This window comes from Anthonomus grandis, chromosome 12, assembly GCF_022605725.1.
Source record: "Anthonomus grandis grandis chromosome 12, icAntGran1.3, whole genome shotgun sequence".
NCBI lineage: Eukaryota > Metazoa > Arthropoda > Insecta > Coleoptera > Curculionidae > Anthonomus > Anthonomus grandis.
This window is the reverse complement of record NC_065557.1, coordinates 3,898,210-3,925,173: the sequence shown is the minus strand read 5'-3', so window position 1 is coordinate 3,925,173 and position 26,964 is coordinate 3,898,210. Positions and strand designations below refer to the sequence as shown.

The 26,964-nt window shown below is 28.8% G+C and overlaps 1 protein-coding gene across 7 annotated transcripts in view; it reads left to right on the top strand.

Moving 5' to 3' along the window:
• Positions 1-26,964, top strand: part of LOC126743390 (uncharacterized) — a 444,135-nt gene that overhangs the window by 209,201 nt on the left and 207,970 nt on the right. Inside the window, exon 1 of one of the 7 annotated variants that reach the window (XM_050450463.1) lies at positions 6,556-6,588. The exons of the other annotated variants lie outside the window; for them this stretch is intronic. The gene's annotated coding sequence lies outside the window, so the exon portion shown is untranslated. Of the gene's footprint in view, positions 1-6,555; positions 6,589-26,964 lie in introns of those variants that run through there. 7 annotated transcript variants of the gene reach the window in all.

The following is a 26,964-nucleotide window of genomic DNA, read 5'->3' as shown; positions in this document are numbered from 1 at the left end:
CATTTTGACAGGCTTTTGGAGTCAAGTTTATTTCTGAAAGTATCCTAGCAGTACCTAAAGGTTTTTTTTCTAAATTCCAGGCATCAAACTGATTTTCATTTTTTTTCAAGCATTTAATTTAATTATTAAAACCTTCCAGGCATTTCGGTGATTGTCTAAGTTGTTTCAGATATTTAAAATAATTTCGTAAATTTCTTTTAAGCTTTTGGAATCAAGTACTCCAGGTACTAAGAATAATCTTACAGTGCATAAAAGTTTTCTTATATTACTTTTACGCATTGAAGTAAATTTTATTGCAGCCATTTAAATTAATTTTTTTAAACATTCCAGACATTTCTTGATTATTCATTAATATGCTTCCGATATTTGAAATATTTTTTTTTTAATTATTTAATTTTTTTTTTTTTTAAATATTCTCAATCAATTGACGTGCATTCGTAATTATTTTTTTTGGAGTCAACTATTCCAGGTTCTTAAAATATTACTTAAGTGTTTGAAAGTTTTTTTATCTTCCAGGTATTAAAGTAATTTTGGCATTTTATTCCAAGCTTTTAATTTAATTTATCAAACCTTCAGGCTGGTCCAGATTTTTTCAATAATTATTTAAATAGTTTCCAGGCTGAATTTTCATGATTATTCATTCAATTCAATTCAATTAAAGTATCTTAAATAAAACCGAAATGTTATGATGAAAACTGATTTTGCTATTCACAAACTATAGCTCGAACCAAATCATACTATATGACCATCTCGTTGTTGCTCCGGGGCTTATTTCCGGTTTCCCATTTCGATTGTTAGCCGAATCCCCTAATCTGTAATGAACTCTGTTATCTACTGATTAAAGTTATAAGCGGAATTTGTGGCGGTCCAGTTTACTGGTAACAAGGGATTCTACCCCGATATACACCTGAACAAATAAAACCATCGCATCCATTAGTGGAAAAGTTTATTTTCTATTCCCCAAGATAAAGGTTCGCTTTATTTTATTTTTTTCTTAATGACTAAAGAAGACGCAGGTGGAGCAGTTGTAGTATCCATCACTTCTGATTATTTTGGGGTGTTAAGGAAGCCAAAGTGAAAAAGGCCATGTGCAGTGCTAATAATTATTCATTACCGGTTTATATTTTTATTTTTAATATATTTGGAGTTATTTGAGTTAACATATATGGAAGCAACTTTGCAGGAGCCATACCGTTACTCAAACTGTCAACTCATTTTGGTGGTGGATATCTTAAGAAGTTGTCTCTGGATTGTTTTGCATCCTTAATAAAACTTATAAAGCATGTTTTCCTTAATGTAGCGCATTTTGTTTCATATGTTTGTATTTAGTAGTTTATAAGTTTTTTGAGTTTTATTGGAAGTAACATTCGGACCGTCACTCGCTTTGCAATTTTCCACGTTGTTACTAAATTAATATAAAAGAATGAAGGATTGTATGCAACAAATATGTTTGAAATTTAATTTTTTATTTTCTTATTAGAATTTTTTTTTTTTTAAGATTTAAGATATTTTTGAGTTGTAATTTTTGTTTGGCAATTAAATTTTTTCAAGATTTTAGCATTTTCTTTATAAATCAAATAAAAATTTGATGTTGTTGAAACATTTTAACCTTTTTTCAATTTTAATTCAAAATTCCATGACACTATTTGGAGTTTCTTTTTCAAATTTTCATTTTTATAAAAAACAAAAATTAAGTTTTCTCAAACATTTTCAAAATTGATTCCATTTCTGAATTGTTAATTTTATAATTTGTAAACATTATATTTATTTGTTAGTTTAGAATTTTCCTTAAATTTTAAGAATTATTTTGCATTTTATTTATTGAATAAGTTTGTAATGAATTTTTTGCATTTTAACAAAAAAATCATAAAAACAATTAAAATTTATAATCCAAAATTGCATTTTGTTGAAGTGTTTAAAGCATTTTCGGATTTTTTGTTTATTTCATAAATATATTTTTTGAATTTTTTTAGTAACAAACATTTTGGTTCCTACCACATATTTAAAAATTAAATTTTTTAGTTTAATTTTCTATAGTAAAATTAAATTGTGATACAGTTACAAGTTTTCCATGGAGTTCTTTCAGTATATAGTATTTTTAGGGAATTTTTGCCATGGTAGTACAATTTCCCACATTTTTGTATTAAAAAAAATAAATTATCCAATGTTTATTTTACTTATTATTTTCGTATTGAATTTTTTTATATGCAATTCCATAAAATTTATGACGTTTTATAAAAATGCAATTTTCTTGACTTTTTTTTGGTAATTCCAAGATTCTCGATCAATTTCCCTTATTATTTAAATCGATGTTTTTTCAATATATAATTTTGTAATTTGTTTATTTAGTGTTTTTTAAGAATTTAAAATTGTCTTTGGAATTGATTAACTTTTTGGATTTTATTTATTTTCTCACTTTTTGATAAATTTCTATTACATTTGTTTCGTTTCAAACTTCCCACCAAATTTTTGATTTTCCATCAACTATTTGAAAAATGATATATAAAACGCTTGTTGAAGCTTTTTTAGGATTTATTTCGTTTACTTATTTCGGAAATAAACTTACTATTATATGTAGTTTTCAGCTAAAAATACATAATTGAAAAATTATAATAATAAACTAAGAATTTAAATTTATATTAAAAGCTTCAATTTATTGCAAGATTTTGATGTTTTATTGCCAAATTGTAGGTGATTTTTTTGATATTTTAGTAGACATTTCTATGGCAAAATTACATCTTGATGGAGAAGTAGTTCATGGATTTCTCTCAATATCCATATTTTTGGATCAAAAAACTAACATTAAAAAAAAGCTTAAATTCGTATAAGTAAAATGTATAATATAGTTTATACTTTTTTTAATAACATTTTTTATTTATAAAATTTAGGGTATTCTTAAGTTTTTTTTTGGCATTTCATAGATTTTTGGATGTTTTTTTAATTAAACCTAAACTCATATTCAAAAAATTTACTCTCCTAAAAGAAATATTTAAAAACTTTTTTTTGGAACTTAAAAATTAAAAAAAAATATACTTAATTATTTTATGGATCGTGGAAAAAATTTAGGTCGTGGTTAAAAAAATGAATTGTGACAAGTGCATTTTTCAGTTCATTCGAAATAATTAGAGCTAAAGCTAGAGCTAGAACTGAGAAGGGCCTGGAAGTATGGAAACCACTAATTTTTTAACTATAAGAAACAGGAAACAATATTTTAATAATAAAGCAGCTTTTCCAGAGAATTTGGAATACCAAATAGTCATATTTTAAAGATATCCTAGGTGCCTATTTCCAAGTGATACAATAGAATACGTTAAAAGAAAATAGGATCAAAATTAGGAAAAAAATAGAAAAATCATATGAAAAAGTAAAATATTTTATTTTAATAGAAAAATAGTATTTCCTGAGAAGTTCGTATACTAAATAGTCTGGAAAGTTAAAATAAAGTAATATTTTAAAGAGGGTTTTAGTAGAACTAAGAGTAGAACTCATTTGTAAGTGATCTTTTTAACAAGGAATTGACGAGAGTTAAGGGAAAAGAATCTATAGGATCCAGAGAAGAATTGCTTGGAAGGCAGAAGATTAAAAAGATATTAGAGCTGAGTAGAGCCTGGAAGTGTCTGTGGAAATAATTTTTTTATTTTATAAAAAAAAGAACTTTAAATATTAATAGTAATAAGGTGTTTCCAGAGGATTTAGAATACCAATTAGTCTGGAAAGGTAGTTTGTTATAATATTTTGGAGAAAATCATAGTACAGGCATATAAAAAGTTTATTGCTCAATAATCTTTTCAAAGGATTTATCGGCAAGGGAAGGAAAACAGGACAAAATTTGCATTGGGAAGAACTTTCTAAAACAAAAGAGAGTATGGATAGATATAATTATTTTAGTTGTTGCAAAAAAATAATTTTTAGGTAATGGAGAGTGTGGCCAAGAAAGTAAATGCGAAAAATAAAAATATCTGTAGTATGTAAAATGTTAATTTTTTTTCAGGTTTAGACAGTAAAAATTTAAATAATGAGCATTTTCAATTAATATTTGTTGCTGGTCTGCCACTAAGAGACAAAAAAGTAATATCTTCCTTTACAATAGTGCCTGCAAGTGTCTTGGCAAATCATTTTTTCATTATAAGGAGAAAAAAAAATCATAAAATTTAATTGCGATATGCTGTTTCCAGAGGATTTGGAATAGCATTTAGTCTGGAAAGGTGTATTAATATGATATTTTGAAGAGAATTTTAGTGCAAGCAAATAAAAATTTTATTGCTAAATAATCTTTTCAAAGGACTTATCCACAAGGGAAAGAAAAAAGGACAAAATTTTCATAGGAAAGAACTGTCTGGAACACAAGAGAGCACGGATAGATACAAGTATTGTACTTGTTGCAAAAAATTCATTTTTCCTTTCTACAGGGTGGCTTCAAATATCAATATGCTAGATTTTTTTAACTAGGCATTTAAATAAACGTAAAAGTATTTTTTGTTGAGCGTATAATAAAACCGACGTCTATGTATATATCAAATTTTATTTTATTTAGTTGCCACCAAGTGCTACTTTGGAAGTTATCAGTTGATTTTTTACTGTCCCAGTAACATATTTTAATCTTATGTTTAAATTTGTATTTTTTTAAAAAGAATAATATTTTTTTAGGATCTGGTATCGCCAACTTAGACCTCGCTCAAGTATAAACTTTTAATTCAAAGTTGTGAAAAAAAGTGATAAAAATCACTTTAATGCCTGGAAAATTTTTAGGCAGTAAACAGTTTTATCCACAACTTGAAATGATTCCCAAACTGTAGTATTCCTAAACAACTTTTTTTTTAAATAAAAATCTTTGGATGGAAGTATTAAATAATCCAGCCAGAAACCCAACGCGATCGTGGGTAAATTTTAGTACTGGATTAAATACTATTATTCAAGATAAATCAGTAACATTTGGTAAAATAATTTCTAGAAAAAATGAAAATACCCTAGAGAAATTGATTTCTCGAAAAAATGAGTTGTTCGGGAAAATTGCTGCGAGAACATTGACAATTCAGAAATCAGCATTCATAAAATACGTAATAATAGTAGTATTCTCTACAGTAAAAAAAAAATTAAGTCGATAGCTAAAACTTGTCTCTCATTCAAATATTTTTCAATGTTCTTTTGAAATTTTGATAAATAATTAAGACACTTTTTTGAGTATATAACTTTCTCATATTATACTTAAAAATTCCCTTCCCTCTTCTGTCATCTTCTCGGCTATTTGACTCTCTAATAATTTAACAAAAGACCCTTTAAGGGGCGGTAACAATATATAATTCCACTTTGAATGCTGAGCTACTAAATTAGGCAACAATCGCTATCCGATGCCGCCTGTCAAACTATATTGGAATATTAGTGAGGAGAACTGGAATCCTTGTCTCTGGATGCGCCCTCCTATATATTAATAATGGGGAATAAGGGCAAAATTTAATATCCGCATTCCGGCATCAGTCGACATAGTGTTATAGACGTGAAACCCTTCAATATCAGTAAAATTGAAGTATGGGAGGAAGAATTTTCAGAGAGTAGAGTTTATGATGGAAGGTAGTAAATTAATTCAATATACTGGATCATGTTAATGTATAGGAAGATTCTGGAATTGAAAATTCTTCCAGGCATTTGAAGCAATTATTTATTTCTTTGTTGAGAATTAGTTATTTGTCCAGTTCAAGTCATGTGAGGCAATTCAAGGTGGCTTTGAACAAAAATTAAATTTACTCCAAATTCTTAAATAAAATGATAAGAAGTGTCGACAAACTATGAATTCAATCCTGAATTTTGGATCAAACCTTGAATTTTCCTCTCATTATTACACTTTTTGCAGTAAATCTGATAATTCTGTGAGCTACTGACCAAGTAAAAAAAAAAATTAAAATTCCAGACTTTGGGGCCAATTTCAGTTTTATTCCAGTCACTTTAAGTTCTCTCAAAGACAGTGACGTAAATTTTTTTGACTATTAAATCTTTCGTAGGTATATAAGTTCATATAATTAGTGTATAATAAACTTGGATGCGTACCGTCAAGCGAAAAGATACACCGTTGCCGCATCTTACACTCTTTTAGTATCGAATCACCGAAACCTCACTGATAATACCGTGAAAAATAATTAAATTCCTGACGAATGCGGTTCGATTGGCAACGTCGTCGACCGTTTCACGTTCTAGCGTAAAATAATTCTCGGCAAATCCTTAAACAGGGGTCCGAGCCGATTTGAAATATCTGAAATATCTGAAATATGACCGGCGCTTTCGCCAATTCGTAGGCATTATTTCAAATCGTACCGTGGTAATGCGGATTTGTTATGTTGAAATACGTGCATTCGCCAATCTATTAGGATTATTATTTCAACTTGTCCCCATATAGGTTTCTTCGATTGCTTTTTGCTTGATTATGAGTCACTCGCCTGGAATGTATACAATGTTAGTGTGGCGATGTGATTTTATTAAATTTTAGTAAATAGTAACTTTTAATTATTCGAGTGTTAAATGCGTATTTGGGTGAAATTTAGATGATTGTGAACACGGTATAGGTGTTTTTGTGCCTTGTGACTTTTATCGACCAATGTAAGTAAATTATATATATATCAAATTAAAAAGCTGTTATAGGATATAGGGATTAACATTTTGCCAAAAAAAAAATTATTTTATTGTATTTTAAAGGTTTCTTGATTTTTTTTGTGCCTCATAGATAATTTTTGATTTTTAAAAACCTAAAAATATTTAAAACCTATTTTTATCTTCCATCATTGACGTTCTCCCAGACAGCACCTGGAATATTCCACAAATATGCCAAATATCGTATATGCAAAAGCACCAATATCCCTGGAACATATGCAGAGAATATAGAATTTCTATATCTGTGAGATGTTCCAGTAGCTACTTATTTAAAATAAATGAAAAAATTAATATAAAAAATTAATAAATGTAAATTCTATTAATGAGAGCTCTTCTATTGATTAGTGCACTTTTTTAGGGTAAATTTTAGTTTTAACGTTTAAGTATTCTGATGATTTTTATATTTTCTAAGAAGAATTAAAATTTCCTCATTTAGTTTGTATTACCGAACATTAATTAGTAACATTAAAGAAATAATTACAGGCAGTTTACTAGTAGCAGATTTTTTTCGAAATTTCAGGCACTTTAATTAAAATTGTGCCTCAATTGTCTGAAATAATTAATTAATTAATTACATATAAATTATTATTATAGGCACTTTACTTGCAGCAGATTAAAAAAAAAAAATGAAGGCGCTCTAATTCAAATGTTGTCTCAATTGCCTAAAATTTAATGAACTATATATTTATTACTATACATTTATATAGTAGTTTTCGTTCATGTTACCCAATCTAATAACGCTGTTTTTATATTAAATATTTATGTATATAATTATATTAATTTTAAATAAATAGTGTTATTAAATTAAAGATTGAATAAAAATATTCTGCAAAAACACCGTTTTGCAATAACAAACCCTTACCCCCCCACCCACCCCAAACATTTACCCAGTAAGTAATTCTTTTCAAAAATCACCCTCTTTCGTCCATAATATCCAATCTAACAGCACTGTTTTAATATTAAATATTTATTAATATAAATATGTAAAATTATATCAAATTTAAATAAACAACTGTGTTATTAATTTAGATATTAACGACAAAACCAGCTGTTATTCATGCGTATTATTTTGGAAAACAATGATTTTTGAAAACAATTTCTTACTGGGAAGTTGAGTGGGGTGGGTGGGAGGGTAAGGGTAGGGTTAATGAAAAACGTAATTCTTTTCAATAAATAATTGTCTGAGAAAAAAATGCTTTTCAAAAAATTATATGTGATAAAAAAATCTATAGTTTTGTACACTGACTGATTTTAGGATAGATCTTTGAATTTCAGCCTTTTTGGCAGACTTCTGAGTTACTTTAAATATAACTGAGTCACTTTTCCAGATCATTTAAGTTAATCTGAACAAGCCTAAGATTTAAGAACTATTTTTCAGACATCTGAACCGCTTTGAGTGCCTGGAATAATTTCTTTTAACTACTTTCAAGTCTCTTGTAGACAACTAAACGTGATCTAAGTGATTCTAGTCTAGGACAGATCTTTGCATTCCAATATTTTCTAAAGCTTCTGAATTATTTTTAATGTAACTGAGTCATTCTTCCAGGTAAGCAAATTTGATCTAAGCAAGTTTAGGATTTAAGAACTAGTTCTTAGACTTCTGCGCCTCTTTGAGTGCCTGGAATAATCCTTTAACTATTTTCAAGTCTCTTTCAAGCACTTGAAGGTAAACTGAGTGATTTTAGAACAGAACCCCCATTAAAACTTAATGTATGTACCTTAGAATAGTTAAAATAAGCGAGTGTGTGTTTTGTAGTTGTGGTACACAGTCCAGGTCATAATAATAATAATAAGTTTATTTAACAAAATACAGTAAAAATAAATTTAAAATTAAAATGTCTAAATAAATAAAATGATCCACAAAAGATTAATCTTGTCAGGGGTTTATGAATACGCAGAGTCTTTTAAATAAAATCTTAATTTGGTACTATCAAACTTATTACACTTATAACGATAAAAAGTACTTATGCTATTCGAGTTTTTACTTTTAAGTTGATATCATTATTCAATAAACAATTGATGAAGTCTTGGAAGTATAACAGCCAAGTTGGTAGTGATATCTTTCAAAATAGGGTTTTGCGTCTAAATCAGGAATAAATAGTAATAAATTAGGGTTTATTTATACTACCGCTTGCAATTTTGTAAGAAGTATACATCTACTTATTTTTATAGTCTATGATATAGTCAATATACTGTCTAGATTGGCTTACAATCCACTTCTATATATAGAATTAATCCCAAAAAGACTAGTAGACTACAAGTAGAAATGCTGTCCTTATGTGTGGTGTTTATTTTTGGTAGGTAGCCAGTTAGGTGTTTTGAGCGAGTGCCGTACACCACTCGTGTGTGATATAATGATAGTGTGTCTTTCTTCTTAAATTGTCTTATAGCTATAGATTGGAAAACTAGCTGCCTTAGGTCCAAGATGCCGGTCTCTTTATAGAGAGAGTCCGAAGAAAAAAGTACGTTTTTGCCTAAGATTATTCTTAATAACCATTTAATTATTATATTACTATACATTTATACATTTATAATAATTAATGAACTATATATTTTTAAAGAGAGTTAAATAATAATTACAGGCAGTTTACTTTCAGCAGATACAAAAACTATAGATTTCTTTGTCACCTACAATTTTCTCAAAAACCATTTTTTTCTCAGACAATTATTTTCTGTAAAAAAAATACGTTTTTCATTAACCGTACCCTTACCCCCCCACCCACCCCACACAACTTACCAGTAAGAACTTGTATTCAAAAATTATTGTTTTCCAAATTAATATGCATGAATAACAGCTGGTTTTGTTGTTAATAACTAATCTAATAACACAGTTTGTTTATTTCAATTTTCTATAATTATATATTAATAAATATTTAATACAAAAACAGCGCTATTAGAATGGATTTTATAGACGAAAAACGGTGATTTTTCAAAAGAATTTCTTATTGGGCAAATATTTGGGGTGGGTGGGGGGGGGGTAAGAGTTGTGTTAACGAAAAACAACGTTTTTGCAGAAAATATATATTCAATATTTAATTTAATAACATTGTTTATTTAAATTTGATATAACTTTATATATAAATATTTAATATAAAAATAGTGCTATTAGATTGGATATTATGGACGAAAAACAGTGATTTTTCAAACAATTTAGGATAAAAAAAAGGAAGGATAAAACAATGTTTTTATAGAAAATATATATTAATTCAATATTTAATTTAGTAACACTGTTAATTTATTTAAATAATAATTACAAGCAGTTATATTACATTGACGAAAATAAATTAATTAAAGCTGTATTTAAGGCAGTTAAAGGATAAAAAAAATTAATTAAAAATTTTCTTCTAAACAAGATAATAATATTACTCAAAGAATTGTACTTGAACCTACATTCAGCATAAATGTTCACTTTTTATCTGAGATGCTTCTGGTTTCTTGTGAGGACCCTCCTCATTTCTTTCCTTTCTCTAGTAGGAATGTCCGACATTTTTCATCATATGAAAAAAAAATATATTAATACCAACGTATACGTCCTTTCACGTAAAGCTCAAACAAGAAATTTGCGTGTTTTTGTGCGTCCTGGACGTGCCCAAAGGCGACGGGGTGGATCGTGACAAATTTCCCTTGTTTGTACTTTACAAAGAAAACGTCGTTTCTGGTCTCGTCTTCTGTAATAACAGAAAATTTATGGAGACGTGATGAAATGCGGTTTTTCTTTTTTTTTTTAGCTAAGTAACAATGGTGTTTCGTTGTCAGGTTAGGTTAAATTAAAATTTATATGTTTAAATGTGAAGAAACTGGATTTTAATAAAACTATTTGTCATATTTGAGAGAAAGATGTAGGGCAAGGTCTATAGCTTTTCGAGATTACTTGTGTGAAATTGAACTTTTTAAGACAGCAGTTCTCATGTAATTGAATCGAAGAAAACCCCCTCGAAACTTTCAATAATCGACGCGATTCGTATGCCGACTACTCCGCAAACGACGCTCCATTGTAAACAGACGAGCGTGCATAGGAAAATCATCGAGACAAAAAATGAGGGTGCGAAAAGTCCCTTTTTCTTCTTCTTCTTACCCACTATCCTTTTGTTATCTTTCGCATTCCGGCATCCCGGGTATCTCTATTGCCAACTTTCAGCCTTCGAGGTAATTCCACGTTATTTGAGCATTTCTATTTTATGCGGAAAATAAAAGTATCCTATTTTACGTCGCTCGCGTCATAAAGTCAATTCTATGGGCTTTTCTTTGAAGGAGGGACGGGAGATGACGTGATGGGGGCTTTTTACGAAATTGGTGTGCTCACAGTGTTTCTGTTTTAAACAGTTTTAACTGTAGAGAACGTAATTTTTTAATACTTTACTATTGTATTGCTTAAGATATTAGAAAGTAATTAAAACGTTGTAAATTCTAGTAAGATGGCAGTACTGGAGTGTTTTAACGTGAATATTATTATCTGGTATGTTTGGAAATATATCTACCGGTTGGTTAGGGACCGCAGGTTCGGGCTTTTTAGGTGTTCCCTGATGGATTATTAGTATTTTTGACAAACGTTTTGTTATAAAAAAATGGTTCTTTTTGATATATAACAATTAATTAAAATATATGGAATAAATAAGGGTTATAAAGCATTAAAGTCGTAGTTATTTGCAATATATTTCGTGTCAAAATTGTTGATAGTTTTTTGAGGAAATTGTGAGTAAGTTGCGAGGATACCACTTTTTTCATATGTTGTAGTTGAAATAGTTGTTAGTTTCGTAAAAAAAATTATTGCATTGTTGAAGATAGATTTTCTGACAAATTTAAGTCTTCTTACTAGTAATAAATTTCAACTGCCTGGAATATTTTTTTAATGAATATTGAAATTGAAAAAATTCAATGTTTTATTCCAGGCAGTTGAAAAAGAATTTTTTGATTCTTGATTTTATAAAAAAAAATCAGTTTCTCTTACTTAAAATGCAATTCAACTACTTCCAATAATTTTTAAATTATTATTCAAATCATTTAATAATTTCCAGACATTTAGAATAATTCAATATTTTATTTCAGAGAGTTGAAATAATGATTTATTTTGTCTAGAAAGTTGAAAAGCTATTTTTTAATTCTTGAACATTGATTTTCCTAAATATTCAGTTTCTCTCACTTAAAATAAAATTCAACTGCCTGAAATATTTCTTTGAATATTTTTCAAATAATTCATACATTTCCAGGTTTTTGAAAAAAATCAATATTTTATTCCAGGCAGTTGAAATAAGTTTTAATTTCGTCCAGGCAGTTGAAGAAGTATTTTCTGATAAAAACTCAGTTTCTTTCATTAAAAATACACTTCAACTACTCGAAATAATCCTCTACTTACTATTCAAATAGTTCATAAATCTCCAGGTATTTGAAATAATTTTAAATTTTTTTCCAGGCATTTGAAATAGTTTTTCAGTTCGTCCAGACAGTTAAAAAAGAACTTTTTTATTCTTGAATACAGTACCGGAAAGTAGGCACATTAGGACAAATGTATGAGTATATGAATAGAATGTTATTTTTCTTGTATAAAATTACGTCAGAAAAATATTATTTCCCGATATATACACTATAACTGATATAGGAATTGGAAAAAAAGTTGAAATTTCATTTATTTATTCTTTCAGTTTAATTATATTAGTATGGGAATAAAGTGATGTTTTTCTAGTATAACTGGACAAATTACAGAAGAAAAATACTTTTTTCACAAGAGCCCAACACTATCGAGAAAACCAAACGGTGATATAAATAAAGGGTAAAAAGTTGAATTCTCATTATTTTTAGTGAGACGTTTATCGAAACAAAGTAAGTCAATGGTATATATTATCCATAAAATTCTGCACTAAGCACCCTCAATGCCAAAAAAAGTTCCTCAATCCCACTTCTGATGTCGCACGTCTTAATAGCGGACTCACTATTATTCCCACTTGGATGCTTCGATAAAAGGGCAAATTGAAAAAGGGTCGCCGGTAATATTCGGTAGGGCCAAAAGGTCCCCTCTCGTGTGACTGAATTTACCTCGTTAACTCTAATCATCTTTCGCGGAGGGCAAAATTAAAACCGAAATGGTTAAGGAAAAATAGAGGGAAGGGTTCTTTGTTGAAACCCTTAAAAAAAAACAAATAATTTATTCTACTGTTTACACTCTACTCGGGATTTTCGGAATAACAAGCGTATAATAATATACATGCGTAAAGTGAATGAAATTTTTCGTATTTGGCAGCGGTCCAAACTAATATCGACATGTAATTTTCATCGCTTCGCAATTTATTGACTCGACGGTAATTATTAATAACCGCTAATTATTTTTCGGCTATTTTTATAATATCGATTTTATGGGGTTTATTGAGTCGTTAACGTATTGATTATGGTGGCTTGCGAGTAGATCTAATTATTTTAAAACGATTTATATTAGGACTTAAATTGCAATATAAATCATATTTATTATTTTTATTTATGTGGTTTATAGTAGAAGTGATTACGTCAGTTCTAAATCGGGTCCTGGAACGCATCATAAGTGATCTACTTTTCCAGGTGTTTGACGTTTTTATTTCTGAATTTTAAACACTTTAGAAATAGAAGGAACAGATAATCTAACTGCCTGGAATAAAATTTAAATTTACTCCAAATCCACCCATGACATAAAAATGTACCACCCGTCCTTCTCAGACTGCTCCGACTGGCAATGCGATAAAACGAGAGAACAAAACGTTTTATAATTAATAAATAAAAAAACAGGAACGAGTTTTGTTTTTAATTGTAAAATCCCTGCAGAAAACAACCACGTAAGCCATTAAAAGAGTTAAATGCGATGCAGCAGCTAGCAAAGGCAAAATTGACACATTAAATTTTATTATAGGAGAAATTCGATATGCGCCGCATTGCAGGTTAAGAGATATATAATATTAAATTCCAATTAAATATGAAAATGGTCTGTTGATGGCTGTTTAACGTGGGATAATTGGTGATAACGGGCTTAATAGGACCGGCACGTTAAATTATATGGAAATTCGAGCTGGTATCGGATGATATCGAGAATTTTTGACTGTTTTAGATATGGTAAGTGATGGGACAAATTTTACATTTTTTTTGATTATCAAGGTTTCTTTTTGATAACAAAAGTTCAAGGAAGGATGATAATCATCTTTTTTTACCAAAGGTTTACTGTATCCACGAAAATCTGTAATTCCAACATCAAGTTTTATCCTAAAACACCATCACCACTAAATCAAGTTTTCTCCCCATAAAATTTATCACAGCAATATTTCTTTTAAATTACAAATCTTCAGGAATTGATTTAGAATCTTTAAAATTTTTAACGTAAACGTAGTTAAAATATTGACGTCTAATTTCGAGTGTAGACGTATTTTCTAAAAATAATTATTTTTTAATATATATATTAAAAAATATTTTTTTAGATATTTTTAAAATAAAAAGTCTATGCATGTGTGGTCTGAAATTGGTATCTGAAGAAAATATGATATGAGAAATTTTAGTGTGTGCTTAATTTAGTTTGTAGAGGACGAAATAAAAAAATTAAATAAAATGAACTTAAAATTTCAGGCAGTTGAACCCTGGAATTACTTTAAATTAAAGAGAAAATCCAGGAATTCCAGGCAATTGAGACAGTTCGGCTGGCACAACTGCCTGGAATCAAAGAATAAAATTAAATAAAATCATGGATCAAAAATTTCGGGCAGTCCGGGACCAAGCCTGGAAATTACCATAACTGCCTGGAATTAAAAATTAACTAAAATCATGGATAAAGAAATTTAGGTAACTGAACTTACGTCCTGAAATTCGAAAATAAAAATCATAAAATTCCAGGCAACCAAGACAGTGCAACTGTCTGAAATAAAAAAATAGTGTCCCTTCAATGGGTACTTCTGGTATAACCTTGTGTTGTATTTTTGGTCTAATAAATGAATTCCTTAGTAATTTTTACGTGAAACAGGTACTTTATTAGATGTCGCTATATAAGAGAAATATTTCCGTTTGAAGACTAAGAAGAAGAAGAAACTGAAGGAGGATCCTGATCAAGATGTCATCATAGCCAGAAAAATTTTTATTTTTAAAAAAATTGAGTTTCTTTAGACTCTGGAGTATGTACTAGCGACAAGAAGAATGTATGAATAAATTTAAATAATGAATAAAAAAAATAAGGAATAATAATTAATATTAGCAATGAATTAATTTTTCCATTAAATTGACGCCTAATTTTAATTAGTGCCTAAGATTTTTTGAAAAATTGACGAGTCAACTGCGCTGGTATTATTATATGAACGTCATTAGTTAACTAATTGTTCCAGGCCATTGAGGTATAATTTTAATTAACGTGCCTGACATATTTAAAAATATTTACTACAAGTAAACTGCTTGTAATTAATATTTAAATAAATTAACAGTGTTACTAAATTAAATATTGAATAAATATATATTTTCTATAAAAACATTGTTTTACCCTTACCTATATAAGAAATTGTTTGAAAAAATCTATTATATATACTGTTTTTCGTCCATAATATCCAAAAAGCTTTTGTCGAAGCCTGTAAAAGTTAAAAATTAAAAATTGAACTCCCTGGACGAAAAATTAATCAAAAGTCAGTCAATAATGACTGGAACTGTTTAGAAAAAAATCAACTCCCTAGAAGATTCAAACTATAATTTCAATTGCCTAAAAGAATTCAATTTTGACTTTAGTTGCCTAAGCTTTGATTAAATTCAGGGTTGCCCTTAAATTTTCGTCAACGATTTAAACAAAACTGGATAACGGAAGGTATCTAGCTTCTTCTATTACATATAAATGCTTTTTTTAATATCCCACCCCCTCTTTATTTTTTGACCGGATCAATTCAAAATATTGAAACTTGAGCTAATGCAATAATTGATGAATAAATACAATGTTGTAAAGCAAAATTGACAAATGAAAATTTCAAGATGGCTACTGGGCGCTATCTTGGAAAAAAAAATTAAATGGAAAGGATGGTCTTGTGGTACATCATTTTGACGCTCCTGACGAGTACTTTATAATCCTAGAATATAAATTTAATATCTTTACCTACTACAAAATGGTGGTACATTTAATAATTACTTGAATACATTCACATTTAACTTGATATATCGAATAAATACATTGAGTTATAATACAATTGAGAAGATACTGGAAATCTTTGCCTTGATCGGTCCAAAATTTCACACCGAACATTTTCAAATACACTAACATCGATATTTCTACAAATATTCGTTATTGTCTATCGTAAATCCAATACTGAAGCAGGTTCAGTCTCGTACACCTTTTGCTTCAAATAGCCGTCGAGGACCTGTGGAATGGCCAGTCCGCTAGCCAGATTTGACACCTCTAGACTTTTTTTATGGGGCGATTTGAAGCAAAAGGTGTACGAAACTGAACATTCTGTGATTTTTTTTCGTTTATTTGTAAGTACATACTTATTTGTGATAAATGGTAAAGTTTTAGCAAATAAATGTAAGATTATTATTATTATTATTACTTCGTGATCGGTTTATCCAAAACAAACGGTAGAAAACTCTCTCGGATTCCGAATTCGGCGAACGGCAGATCCGTCATGCGGAATTGCAACGTAACGGAAAAACTTCCCCGTGCAACTTTGTAAAATTGATGTTTGTCAATACGGAATTGGTTATATCGCGGTATTAGTTTGTTTTATGCGGATGGGGCTTTGTACTGGAAATCCGAAGGAAAATTGCTTTTCTTGTTTGCTGTAGCGCGGCGACGAACACCGGACTGGGAGCTTATGGAAAAATCGTCAGAATATAAAGGGGCGTAATTAAGTTTTATTCACGGTCAGGTGCCACGAGGGTATTGGAGCTTTTTAATATTAAAATAGGGGATATTTTAACGTGGAAAAAAAGAAAGTAAGATATCAGATGGTTCTGTTAAAGCTTTTTCTACTAGCACTAGCCTATCAAAGACTAAAAAAGTGAGTGGATTTAATACATCTAAAATGTTAATAGTACTTTTAAAGAATCAACAAGATAAACCGGATATTATTCAAAATTTCTTCCAAGGTCCATGGTGGATTGGTACTAAGTACATACATATATCATCAAAAAAGAATACTAAGTTTAAGGAATTAACTTCTGATAAACTGTCTGAAGATGATGAGTTTTGTGAGTTGCGAGGTATACGGCCAACCATAAGAATTGTCAAGGAAGTATGATGAAAAAACTGTAACACACATTATTCGTTTTTAAATTAATGAAATATTTTCGGATCTTTTATCATGTAAATTAGTGAAAATTTGGCCTTTATCAGGCAAATTTACTGCCAAATATAACAGTTTTTAAAAAGTCATAGAAATTGGCCATAACCCAAGCAGCACAATTATCGTTAAATATATATTTATTCAACGATTTTTAAGTAAATTGTTGGTTTTGGTATATTTATCAACCGTATATGGTCAAGAAATGTTTATTAAACTGTATATACAGAATATTATATACGATTCTGTTTAAAAAAAGGAGAAAATTTTGGCATTTAACAAACTTGAGACGGAATATACATATTTAGTTTTTAAACTTGATTACTACACCTCAAATATTTAAATAAATTATACTAAAAAATCACTGTTTTTCTTCTATATTATCCAATCTAATAACGCTGTTTTTATATTAAATATTTATAAATAAAATTATATTAAATTTAAATAAACAGTGTTATTGAATTAAAAATTGAATATATTTTTTATGCAATATATTGATTTTTATCAACACAACCCCTACCCCCCCCACCCCCCCCAAACATTTCTTTAGTAAGAAATTCTTTTGAAAAATCACTGTTTTTCGTCCATATTACCCAATCTAATAACGCTGTTTTTATATTAAATATTTATGTATATAATTATATCAATTTTAAATAAATAGTGTTATTAAATTAAATATTGAATAAAATTTTTATGCAAAATAATTGTTTTGCAATAACAAACCTTTACCCCCCCCACCCACCCCAAACATTTACCCAGTAAGTAATTCTTTTCAGAAATCACCCTTTTTCGTCCATAATATCTAATCTAACAGCGCTGTTTTAGTATTAAATATTTTTAAATATAAATATGTAAAATTATATCAAATTTAAATAAACAACTTTGTTATTAAATTAGATATTAACGACAAAACCAGCTGTTATTCATGCGTATTATTTTGGAAAACAATGATTTTTTAAAAACAATTTCTTACTGGGAAGTTGTGTGGGGTGGGTGGGAGGGTAAGGGTAAGGGTAATGAAAAACGTAATTTTTTTCAATAAATAGTTGCCTGAGAAAAAAATAATTATATGTGATAAAAAAAATCTATAGTTTTGTACACTGACTGATTTTAGGATAGATCTTTGAATTTCAGCCTTTTTGGCAGACTTCTGACTTATTTTAAATATAACTGAGTCACTTTTCCAGATCATTTAAGTTAATCTAAACAAGTCTAAGATTTAGGAACAATTTTTCAGATTGATCTGAGCCGCTTTAAGTGCCTGGAATAGTTTCTTAACTACTCTCAAGTCTCTTGTAGACAACTAAACGTGATTCTAGGACAGATCTTTGCATTCCAACATTTTCTAAAACTTCTGAATTATTTTTAATGTAACTGAGTCATTCTTCCAGGCAAGCAAATTTGATCTAAGCAAGTTTAGGATTTAAGAACTAGTTCTTAGACTTCTGAGCCTCTTTGAGTGCCTGGAATAATTTTTTAACTATTTTCAAGTCTCTTTCAAGCACTTGAAGGTAAACTGAGTGATTTTAGAAAAGAACTCCATTAAAACTTAATGTATGTACCTTAGAATAGTTAAAATAAGCGAGTGTGTGTTTTGTAGTTGTGGTACACAGTCTAGGTCATAATAATAATAATAAGTTTATTTAACAAAATACAGTAAAAATAAATTTATAATTAAAATGTCTAAATAAATAAAATGACCCACAAAAGATTAATCTTGTTAAGGGTTTATGAATACGCAGAGTCTTTTAAATAAAATCTTAATTTGGTACTATCAAACTTATTACACTTATAACGATAAAAAGTACTTATGCTATTCGAGTTTTTACTTTTAAGTTGATATCATTATTCAATAAACAATTGATGAAGTCTTGGAAGTATAACAGCCAAGTTGGTAATGATATCTTTCAAAATAGGGTTTTGCATCTAAATCAGGAATAAATAGTAATAAATTAGGGTTCATTTATACTACCGCTTGCAATTTTGTAAGAAGTATACATCTACTTATTTTTATAGTCTATGATATAGTCAATATACTGTCTAGATTGGCTTAGAATCCACTTCTATACAGGGTAATTTTTAAGTTGATACTTTTTTTTTAACTGTGTATAGAACTCGGTAAAATAAACATTTTTTTGAAATAACTTTATTCAACTAAACTCAAAATAAAAAAATTGCATTGCCAAAATGTTTTTGTATTTTGCAAATTTAAAATTAACAACAATAAACCAAAAGTGTCTAAGACCAACTGATCGGTACAATGCGTGATCGATACAAAAATTCGAACAAAAACTAAACATAAACAGACAATGAAAAACAAACCCATATTCACTTTTTTTATTCTCTATGTCCCTTGTTTTCGAGTGTATCGAAAAAAAGTTATTTGAAAAAATTGTATATTTTACCGAGTTCTATACACAGTTAAAAAAAAGTATCAACTTAAAAATCACCCTGTATATAGAATTAATCCCAAAAAGACTAGTAGACTACAAGTAGAAATGCTGTCCTTATGTAGTGTTTATTTTTGGTAGGTAGCCAGTTAGGTGTTTTGAGCGAGTGGTGTACGGGTGTGTGATATAATGATAGTGTGTCTTTCTTCTTAAATTGCCTTATAGCTATAGATTGGAAAAATAGCTGCCTTAGGTCCAAGATGCCGGTCTCTTTATAGAGAGAGTCCGAAGAAAAAAGTACGTTTTTGCCTAAGATTATTCTTAATAACCATTTTTCCTTAATTTTATTTCCAAAATTTATTTTTAATATTGATAAAAGCCTCTTTGGAAATCATAAACGGTTTTTTAACTATTGGTACTTCAAGAGAGGACTATCAAAAAAGTCTCGAATTCGCCTGAACTGGAAAAATAGCACGGGTCTTGAACATAGAGACAGTCAGATGATATACCGATAGATCCAAAATGGATATAAGAGCTTGAAGAAATCTAATTTGTGTGTTGATTTAGTGCAAATAGATTAACTCAATAAACAAGAGATAATATATTTTATAAGCCACGAATAGAAATTAAATTTGATAGAGATATTGCGTGATACAATAATTATTGTGAGTAATGCTGCACATTTCTGGCAACTTATCTAAAAAAAAAAATAAATCCAACCCAGATAACATTTTTTGCAAAACTCGCCACTTTCCGATATTTGGAAAATTTGGAAGTCATTCTTGTACTTAAAAAAGGGGATAAACAGAACATAGAAAACTACTGTTTTGTGTTTATACTTAGTAATAATTTTTTTTATTTACTGCCTCACAGCATGGGTTTACAAAAGGAAAATCGACAATAACCAATTTTTGTTATTTTACACAATCAAGTATTTTAAGTGGATACAGTATATACGAATTCTTCTCAAGCATTTGATCGTTTGGATCATGATATTTTACTTGAAAAGAATCATATCTCTGCAATATATAGCAGCTGACCGAATTTTAAGTTTACTGTTTAATATCTTTATTAATAGTATTGCGGATAATGATAGTATACTTTTATTTGCATATAATGCGAAGATCTTTATGCGTGTAAAGGACATGCAGCCATAGTATAACAACAGCAGACTGTTTTTAAATGCCAATAAGTGTAACGTTATGATATATTTATTAAAAAGACATCAACTGGTCTCTGAATATAAATAAACCTCCTTACTAAGTAACTCTACCTAGTAAGGAGGGTTTTAGATATATTAAAGCGGTTTTTGATCGCAAGCTTTCTTTTGTACATATACTAAGTTAATAATTTTATAGTTATTGGACTGCGAAGATTAAAAAATAATTAAATGATGTGGACATTTTTTGGTCGTCAAAATTTTCAATGTTCGAAGAAAACAAAATCTCTCAAATCTTTTTGAAAATTTGTTTTCTTTTAGATTTTGACCCGTAGATTACGAAAATGCTATTAATTTTTCCCAAAAAAATTATCTTACATTTTTTTTTACCTCAAATTCCATTTTTTTTTTATGGTGAAAACTAGTCCCACTCTGATAGCCATAACTCAGCTGCGTCGCTGACTTCGGCAATGCGATTTGCGGCTAGTTATTGTGAAAGGATAAGGGTACACACCAGTATACTCGGCTTCATCTAACTAGCTGAGAAACAAAAAATATGGCTATCAGAAGTTGACCTATTTTTGTAACTGTGAAATTTTGAGGTCAAAAAAAATATATAAGTTAATTTTTTTGGAAAAAATGAATAGCATTTTCGTAATGTACGGGTCGAAATCTATAAGAAAACAAATTTTCAAGAAGATCTAAAAACAAAAAATTTTTTCCCTGAAAAAAATGCATACATTTTTGGTCGTCAAAATTTTTAAATTTCGAAGAAAAAGAAATCTCTGAAATCTTTTTGAAAATTTGTTTTCTTTTAGATTTCGACCCGTAGATTACGAAAATGCTATTCATTTTTTCCAAAAAATTATCTTAAATTTTTTTTTGACCTCAAATTCAATTTTTTTTTAAATGGTGAAAACTAGTCCCACTCTGATAGCCATAACTCAGCTGCATCGCTGACTTCGGCAATGCGGTTTGCGGCTAGTTATAGTGAAAGGATAAGGGTACACACCAGTATACTCGGCTTCATCCAACTAGCTGAGAAACAAAAAATATGGCTATCAGAAGTTGACCTATTTTTTTTTCTAACTGTGAAATTTTGAGGTCAAAAAAAATATAAGTTAATTTTTTTGGAAAAAATTAATAGCATTTTCGTAATGTACGGGTCGAAATCTATAAGAAAACAAGTTTTCAAGAAGATTTAAAAACAAAAAATTTTTCCCTGAAAAAAAATCGACTGTTTTATTGTTTTATTTTTTTTTGCGTCGATTTTTGAAATATCTAAGTTTTAGAACAAATGGTCAGTATTCAGATGTCGGTTATTGTTATTAAATAACGCGTCACCAAATCATTAAATAATCAATTCTTTGTAAGACTTCACTTTTACTGAGAATTTGTAGTACCTATAATGACGTAACTTTATTTTATACAGGGTGTTTCATAATTAATGGACAAATTTGGAGGGGTTGTAGAAATCCTCAAAATAAACGAATTTACGCTATAATTTTACTCGGAGAAAAAGAAGTCAGCATAAAAGCTTTTATAAAAATTATTTCCATATTCTTCTATTTCTGTAACTGCGATAGGGATAACTGAGATGGGGATATATAAATGAGAATTTGAGTTTTACACCTTTTTTATATATTATGGCATCATTTTCTTTATAGTGTCTGGATCGCCTGGAAATAATGTTTTTCTCCTTTAATTAAAATAAATTAGTAGATATTTAGAAAATTTAAAAAATCTTAATCGAATATTAAAAATAAATTTTGAACAATGGATTTTAGTTTTTTTTAAAGAGTTCAATAGGTTCTAGCATGGACTCTCCTGGCATGGACGCTACTGGTAAAATAAAAACTTAACTTATTTATTAAAAAATAGTACTAGATGCATAGAAATTATTTATTAATTTTTTAAAAAATATCTACATAATTATCAAAGATTTTTTGTGAAAAATAAGGTTTTTTCTTCAAATCTTCAATCACCCTGTATCTCAAAATCTAATGATTTTCCGATAGGGGTTTATCGCGCAAACTTGCTTATTTTGAGGCCCTCTACAATCGAGTATAGTAGTATCTTGTAAACTCATTTGTTAATTGCTTTTATACTACGATCGGGTTATAAACAAATAAATAACTGTTTTATTTGAAAAAGAATAAAATATGCATATTTCTTGATCGTTTTATAAAAAACAAATAAGATAATCCGAAAGATTCTATTGGAATAGACGTCATTCAGAAAACAGAAACAGAGAATAGAAAATCTGAACAGCGTTCCCGGAGATCCTTTGCGAATCCCAAACGGCTTCGCCAAACTATTAAATTATACAAATGCGATTTTGATGTAAAATTAACGATTATTCTAAATAGCGGGGCAAAAAGCCGTTATTACTAATTATCCCTAGCGCTATAATACGACTCCTCTAACTGCTCGTTTTGTATATTAAACGGATTACGCTAATTTCATGTTTTGTTACTGCCGCAGGCGACGCAGTTTTTTGGAGGGCATTAAGGAAGACATTAATCTCGGAGACAGTTTTATTTTCCTCGGGAAATTTCATAAAAGAAATTTTCCAGTTTTCTTTGACAAATTCTGCCGCGCTTTTATATATGAAAGCTCTATTTGGATTCAGGGCACTTATTCCAATGTAATTGCTCTTATATTATAAGTAATTTTTTTACGGTAGTAGAAAATTATATTGACTGACTAAAAAGAGAAATTAATAAACCTATATCAATATAAGTAAATTAATCATGTCTCACATCAATAAAAACTGGTGTGTCAAAGACTGCCTGTAAAATACATCTTTTTTAAAAAGTTTTATGGCCAATACTGTATACTGTACATATAATTTGAATTTTGACTCTTACTATCTGAAGCCTATACAGATGAAAAGTTGGCAACAACTAAAACGCTTTATTCGCCTCTATTGTCTATTAAACCCCCATTCCGGCCCCCGTTTTAGTAAACCCCAATAGTTATCTCTTAAAGGAAACAACGTTGGCGAACAAGCGTGAAAGCGCCAGTTGTGCCGAGCTAAACTGTTTCCGAAAGAGCATTTATATGCGAGCACGCTCCTCACAATATCCTTTGTAAGACTCCCCAGGCCCCCTTCAACCCCCTTGTTCCCCCTTGTGCTTTTCTTAGTACCCAAAACTCTCAGTAATTTGTCAGTTAATATCGTCGAAGTTTTGCGGAGGGTGCTTTGGTCGGCGTGTCCGTATTGGCTTTGAACGGGGACGCAAGGGGGTTGGTGAATTTTGATCATAGTATTGAGTTTCTAATCTAGAACTGTCCGATTCTCTATTGTCACTCCATTTTTTACCCTATAGTCACAATTTATAACTACTTTTTTTTTCTGTTTCTCCTCTTGAGTATGGAGATGATAGTGCATGATAGTTGTACGGAGTCGCTTAGTTTTTATCAAATAATTGTGATGAATAATGCCTGGAAGTTGTATTGATGTATACTCACTTCCCTGACCATTCGCAATTTTCACATATACCCGTCTCTCTTCCTCTCATTGTAAAAACAACTGATCAACAGCAAAGTCCCCTCTGGACCGTTGATGTGTCCGAACTCAACCTGAACGGCTGTATAAGACAATTTATGTAACCACTTTCGCAGTTGATGAAAAAATTACTTAAAACTGATCTATCGTCCTAATTAATGATCGTCACTTAATCTAGAGGCCTCAATATTTCCTAATATAACCAAATATGGCTCTGTAAGGCTTTGGGAAAGCCTAGAAAATCGTTTTAAAATGGCCTTAGTTTGACGTTACACGCAACGAAAATAAAATAATAATAAACAAACGTCATTGCAAAAGCGCCGACCGATTAGGCGGGAAATTTCACTGTAGTATTTCAACTATTATTGAAATGTTTTTTAAATTTTTGAGACATTAATTATAACGATTTCATATATGAATGATATTTTCTGTTTGCTTATGCGGAGTGCCAAAGAATGCCAATTGTCAAAAGATTCCGTTTTAACGACTGAATATATGGGGAAATTTAAATTTCAAATTGAATCGCGAATATATATTTTAAAATGTATATAAATGAACACCCTTTCTCGCTCCCATACGTACACAAAGGTCCAACATATTATTATTATATGTCTATACATAGGATACTTTGAATCAGATTATAAACACGGGAAATTCGTTTAATATTTATTTAAGGGAACCCTGCTTGCATTCACACGGACAAGGGATACGGGAGATGGATAAAAGGGCATCTGGAAATTGGGAAAAAATGTCACAGAAACAAGAGGAACTGAGATATCAGGCAAAATGTCCAGGTGGATGCCTGAGGTCAAGAGTAACTTTACATAAATTTAATTCCACGATATGTTGGAAACTGTTAAAGTAACATGAAAGATGTATAGATGTTTCTAAAAGAAAATTTAATTCTTATTAAGTTTAGTTATTGAGAAAAATGTCATAGAAATAACCGAAACTGAGATATCAGGCAAAATGTCCAGGTGGATACCTGAGGTCCAGAGTAACTTTACATAAATTTAATTCCACGATATGTTGAAAACTGTTAAAGTTATATAAAAGTTGTATAAAAATTTCTAAAAGGAAATTTAATTGTTACTAAGTTTAGTTATTGGAAAAAATGTCATAGAAACAACAGAAACTGAGATATCAGGCAAAATGTCTAGGTGGATGCCTGAGGTCAAGAGTATCTTTACATAAATTTAATTGCACGGTATCTTGGAAACTTTTAAGGTTATATGAAAGTTGTATAAAAGTTTCTTAAAGAAAATTTAATTCTTATTAAGTTTAGTTATTGGGAAAAATGTCATAGAAACAACAGAAACTGAGATATCAGGCAAAATGTCCAGGTGGATGCCTGAGGTCAAGACTAACTTTGAATAAATTTAATTCCACGATATGTTGGAAACTATTAAAGTTATATGAGAGTTGTATAAAAGTTTCTTAAGGGAAATTTAATGCTTATTAAGTTTAGTTATTGGGAAAAATGTCATAGAAACAACAGAAACTGAGATATCAGGCAAAATGTCCAGGGTGATGCCTGAGGTCAAAATTAACTTTACATAAATTTAATTCCACGATATGTTGGAAACTGTTAAAGTTATATGAAAGTTGTATGAAAGTTTCTTAAAGGAAATTTAATTCTTAATAAGTTTAGTCATTGGGAAAAATGTCATAGAAACAACCGAAACTGATATATCAGTCAAAATAGCCTGGTGAATGCCTAAAATCAAAATTAACTTTACATAAATTTAATTACACGATATCCTGGAAATTTTTAAAATTATATGAAAGTTGTATAAATGTTTCTAAAAGGAAATTTAATTCTTATTAAGTTTAGTTATTAGGAAAAATGTCATAGAAACAACAGAAACTGAGATATCAGGCAAAATGTCCAGGTGGATGCCTGAGGTCAAAATTAACTTTACATAAATTTAATTGCACGATATCTTGGAAACTTTTAAGGTTATATGAAAGTTGTATAAAAGTTTCTTAAAAAAAATTTAATTCTTCAATTCGTATTTAGCTATTAGAGAAAATGTCAAATTCAAATTCAAATTCAAATTCAAATTCAAATTCAAATTCAAATTCAAATTCAAATTCAAATTCAAATTCAAATTCAAATTCAAATTCAAATTCAAATTCAAATTCAAATTCAAATTCAAATTCAAATTCAAATTCAAATTCAAATTCAAATTCAAATTCAAATTCAAATTCAAATTCAAATTCAAATTCAAATTCAAATTCAAATTCAAATTCAAATTCAAATTCAAATTCAAATTCAAATTCAAATTCAAATTCAAATTCAAATTCAAATTCAAATTCAAATTCAAATTCAAATTCAAATTCAAATTCAAATTCAAATTCAAATTCAAATTCAAATTCAAATTCAAATTCAAATTCAAATTCAAATTCAAATTCAAATTCAAATTCAAATTCAAATTCAAATTCAAATTCAAATTCAAATTCAAATTCAAATTCAAATTCAAATTCAAATTCAAATTCAAATTCAAATTCAAATTCAAATTCAAATTCAAATTCAAATTCAAATTCAAATTCAAATTCAAATTCAAATTCAAATTCAAATTCAAATTCAAATTCAAATTCAAATTCAAATTCAAATTCAAATTCAAATTCAAATTCAAATTCAAATTCAAATTCAAATTCAAATTCAAATTCAAATTCAAATTCAAATTCAAATTCAAATTCAAATTCAAATTCAAATTCAAATTCAAATTCAAATTCAAATTCAAATTCAAATTCAAATTCAAATTCAAATTCAAATTCAAATTCAAATTCAAATTCAAATTCAAATTCAAATTCAAATTCAAATTCAAATTCAAATTCAAATTCAAATTCAAATTCAAATTCAAATTCAAATTCAAATTCAAATTCAAATTCAAATTCAAATTCAAATTCAAATTCAAATTCAAATTCAAATTCAAATTCAAATTCAAATTCAAATTCAAATTCAAATTCAAATTCAAATTCAAATTCAAATTCAAATTCAAATTCAAA